A 5,121-nucleotide genomic window follows, 5' to 3' on the forward strand; every position below is an offset into this window, starting at 1 on the left:
TGGTAGGTTAAGAACCATCTGATGAGTTATTCTTATCCAATACAGATAGTACAAAGAATAGAAGAAGGGAATGCAAAGCTTTCTTTATTATTCATCTTAAAACTAATCTCATAAATAATGAGTATTTCTTTTTTTTTTTTTTTCTTTTTTTTTCTTTTTGAGACGGAGTCTCGCTCTGTCGCCCAGGCTGGAGTGCAGTGGCCGGATCTCAGCTCACTGCAAGCTCCACCTCCTGGGTTTATGCCATTCTCCTGCCTCAGCCTCCCGAGTAGCTGGGACTACAGGCGTCCGCCACCTCGCCTGGCTAGTTTTTTGTATTTTTTAGTAGAGACGGGGTTTCACCGTGTTAGCCAGGATGGTCTCGATCTTCTGTCCTCGTGATCCGCCCGTCTCGGCTTCCCAAAGTGCTGGGATTACAGGCTTGAGCCACCGCGCCCAGCCTGAGTATTTCTTATATATTATATATATATATACACACACACACACACACACAATTTTTTGAGACAGTGTCTCACTCTTTTGCCCAGGCTAGAGTGCAGTGGTGCGATCTCAACTCACTAGAACCTCCACCTCCCGGGTTCAAGTGATTCTCCTGCCTCAGCCTCCTGAGTAACTGCAATTACAGGTGTGTGTCACCACACCTAGCTAATTTTTGTATTTTTAGTAGTGACGGGGTTTCACCATGTTGGCCAGGCTGGTCTTGAACTCCTGACCTGAAGTGATCCGCCTGCCTCGGTCTCCCAAAGTGCTGGGATTACAGGAGTGAGCTACGCACCCAGCCATATATATTTAATAATATGTTATTTATTATAAGTAATAAATATAAATATTACAGTACTTATTAATAATCTTATAAATAATCTTACAGTAATCTGTTCATCTTACAAATAATCATTACCTACCCACCAAAGCTCTCCAATAAGTGTTATTTGAAGGCTTCGGTAGACAGAAAAGCAAAAAGTAATGGACTATCTCTAAAGACTATTAAGTAACTTGTGTCTTCATCCCATTAGAACCACCCTCTATCCACTGAAAAACATTTAGTCTGATTTATGGTCAAGTTGCAAGAAGGCAGCAAAGCCTCTGCCTTGCAGAAGGCCAGCAACATCAAGAAGTTCTCTCTATTGTTTTCTCCCATTGAATCTGGCCTCCAAAGTGTTATGCTAAAGTAAGCACGGGATTTAGTCAAGGGAAAATCTCCTGGGATTCATTTCTTGAACCTGGAAAGTCTTTATAGTGCATCTGCTTTATAGTGGCTGGGTTATGGAGCAGTGCCATGGTAACCAAGGTACAACTGCAGCTTCAGCCTCGCTGGCAGCAGTGAACAGTCATGAAACATAGGGACATCCCCTAACAATTGCCATAGTCTAAATGTAATGTTATGAAGGCCACATAATGGTGGCAAAAAACTGGAATAAACAGGAATAAACAAATGGGGACAAAATTACAAAGAAAGACTAACCAGAACTAGGAGAAGAGAAAGAGAAGGCAAAATCAAAAGCTATTTCCCTTTTGAAACCTATGAGACTGTGAATATAGCATTGCTATTAATAGTAATAGGAAAGACATAAAGATAAATGCTTTGGGGCTCAAAGATATGTGAGGTTTGCAGTTTTTTAAATTTGAACGGCCAATCCAGTTGGAAGTGTCAAGGTGGCTGGTCAGAGAATAGAAGAAAAATACTTATGGGAGGATTTGGGAATTGGCACAAAGATGTCACTGACACTGAAGAAGTAGATGTGTTCTTTGTGGGAGAAAGTACAGAGATTAAGCTTCTAGAAATGGCTAAGGATAAAAGTTTCAAAAATATTTCTATTTAGCAGGTGGGGGAGGAAAAAGAGGCATCTAAAGAGACAAAACTCTGGCAGCTGGTATATCGTTCACTTGCCTGTGAGCCGTGGGCCCTCTGCACTTTGCCCACTCCAGTTCTCCTCTGTCTGATGCTTCCACCATGGCCCAAGCTGGCATAACACTGATTGGACTGGCTGTCATGGGCCAGACCTTAATTTTGTGCATGAATGACCATGGCTTTGTGGCTTGTGCTTTTAATAGTACAGTCTCCAAAGTTGATGATTCCTTGGCAACAAGGCAAAGGGGACCAAAGATGTTGTTCAGTCCTTGAAGAAGATGGTCTCCAAGCTGAAAAAGCCACAGGCATATCATCTTTCTTGTGAAGGCTGGTCAAGCTGTTGATGATTTCGTGAAAAAATTAGTATCATTGTTACACACTGGTGACAATATCATTGATGGAGGCAATTCCAAATATAGGGATGCCACAAGACGATGTAGAGACCACAAGGCCAAGGAAATTTTATCTGTGGAGAGCAAAGTTAGTGCTGGAGGAAAAGGATCCCAGTATGGCCTATAACTCATGCCACGAGGGAACAAAGAAGTTGGCCCCTATCAAGACAATCTTCCAAGGTATCACTGCAAAAGAACACTAAAGAACTTTTCTCTGACTGGGTGGGAGAGGAGGGGGCAGGCCACTTTGTAAAGATGGTGTACAATAGGATAGAGTATGGGGCTATGCAGCTGATCAGTGGGGCTTACCACCTGATGAAACAGGTGCTGGGCATGGAGCAAAACAAGATAGCATAGGATTCTGAGGATTGGAATAAGACAGAGCTCGACTCATTCTTGATTGAAATCAAAATAAGAAGACAGAGGCCTTTGAGGACTAGAGTAAGGCAGAGCTCCATTCATTCTTGATTGAAATCACAGCGAATATTCCAAGATACTGATGGCAAATACCTGCTGCCAAAGATCAGGGACAGCGCGGGACAGAAGGGCACCAGGAAGTGGATCACCATCTCCACCCTGGAAGATGGCATTCTTGTCACCCTCAATGGAAAAGCTGTCTTTGTTCAGTGCTTATCCTCTCTGAAGGATGAAAGAATTCAAGTTAGCAAAAAGCTGAAGGGTCCCCAAAAGAATTAGTTTGATGGTGATAAGAAATCATTCCTGGAAGACATTCGGAATGACCGCTATGCTTCCAAGATCATCTCTTATGCTCAAGGCTTTATACTGCTAAGACAGGCAACCAGTGAATTTGGCTGGACCCTCAATTATGGTCATATTGTCCTGATGTGGAGGAGAGAGGCTGCATCATCAGAAGTGTATTTCTAGGAAAGATAAAGGATGCATTTCATCAACACCCGGAACTTAAGAACCTATTATTAGACGACTTCTTTAAGTTGGCTGTTGAAAACTGCCAGGACCGCTGGTAGCAGGTGGTCAGCACCAGGATCTGAGCCAGCATTCCCATGCCCTGTTTCAACACTGCTGTCTCCTTCTGTGATGGATACAGACACGAGATGCTCCCAGCCAACCTCATCCAGACTAAGCGGGATTACGTTGGGGCTCACGCCTATCAATGCTTAGAAAAACAGGGACGGTTTACTCACACCAATTGGACAGGCCATGGTGGCAGTGTGTCATGCTCTTCACATAATGCCTAATCATGCTGTTTCTGTTACCCGTCACAATTCCATAGACCAGGCCGTTTCATGTATCACACAACCACACAACACCACTTAATGGTCCTCTGTTCTATTTTCTGCTCAGATCTTTTAAAATAAAAGAATGTAAGAGACTCCCGGAAAAGTCACATAGAGTTTATTTATAAAGTAGCTCTGTAAGAACCTCATGCCCTCCACCCTTGCCTCTTGGGACTGACCGGGAGCTGATAATGTGCGCGAGAGTGAGAACCAACCCGTTGAAGCAGTCGTTCCCAAGTGCTCCCTCTGGACTAGTGAGGCTCCTCTCATGCAAATAGGAAGACTTGTTACAATTTGATCAAACTGGAATCTTTCTATCATGTAGCTGAATTCCTTTTTTCCTTTACTCAATAAAAGCTACATTTTATTAAAAAAAAGAAAGACAAAATTTTGAAAGGGTGTCGAGAAAGTTTCATGGCAGAGATACGCATTTCAAGAAAAGAGCTGGTCAGCTGTGTCACAGACGCATTTAAAAACCAAGGGGAAACTGAAGGCTGATGACATTATGGTGAACATACTGGAAAGGAATTAAAGCAGCTTGTGATAAGTTGAAGGCAAATTTGAAGGAAGATCACTTGGTGACAGTCCTCTAGGGATTGTGGCAATGACACCTTATATTTCATCTCCAGTTCAGCCCAAACAGATGGCACAAATGAGAATTTTCTCATATGAGGATTTCATCTGGGTTTATAACCTAGTCAGTTCTATTTCTTTATTTGCCTCCAGAAGGGCTAGAAGCAAACCCCATCTGCATTCCCAGGGGAGGCAGGAAAAGGCTCATTAACAAGATGTTTGAGATGGCCCTGCTTGCAGTTTTACAAAGAAACGTTATGAATTAGCAGTGTAATATGTTACACAGTACAATCTCTCACCACCACAGACCCAGGAATTAGTGCTTTATAGTATAGCTATATTTTAAATAAGACATAATTAGTATCAGAACTGTCAGATTTCAGCATCTTAAAATTAGATATTAAAAGTAAGGCTGATAAAATTATTTTTGCATCAAATATTAAAAGATGGTTTCCTGTAAGAAATATAAATATGGCATATCTTAATTTTCAAATTTAGCAAAACTGAAACCAAACCTTCCCATAATAATCTCTCTATATTATACAAAAGTTCTCTCTAGTCTATCCCAGAGGTTTTAAATTAAGTGTAAAATTAACATATTTAATTTCTGTAAAATATTTCATGTTTCCTTCTTGATGTATGGCACTCCTCTAGATTTTATGAATATATTCTGAATTTTACTATTGCTATTTCAAATACCTTATCATATTTAGATACACTGTGTGATGCATTAGAAATTGATGAAGAAATGAGACTACAATTTGATTAATTATAGGCCAGAGGTTTTAATTATGCCTTTCAGTTAATCAAAGTAATTTCCTCTGTTATAACAGAAGTAATCCTTTTACAGACTTTTTTTTTCTTTTTGAGATGGAGTCTTACTCTGTTGCCCAGGCTGGAGTGCAATGGTGCGACCTCGGTTTTACAAAAACAAAAAGGCTTTATAATCCTAGGCTTACTTTTACTCACCATTGTTTACTAATTGAAGTTTAGAAATACTTAATGCAAGCAATGGTTATGGTTTATTTTATTATTATTATTATTATTATTA

General features: G+C 40.6%; 1 pseudogene; it reads left to right on the forward strand.

The window, feature by feature from the left end:
* The first annotated feature begins 1,951 nt into the window (after window positions 1-1,951).
* On the forward strand, window positions 1,952-3,458 carry LOC112635380 (annotated as a pseudogene).
* The last annotated feature ends 1,663 nt before the right edge of the window (window positions 3,459-5,121 follow it).

Source organism: Theropithecus gelada, chromosome 11 (genome assembly GCF_003255815.1).
Source record: "Theropithecus gelada isolate Dixy chromosome 11, Tgel_1.0, whole genome shotgun sequence".
NCBI classification, from domain to species: Eukaryota; Metazoa; Chordata; class Mammalia; order Primates; family Cercopithecidae; genus Theropithecus; species Theropithecus gelada.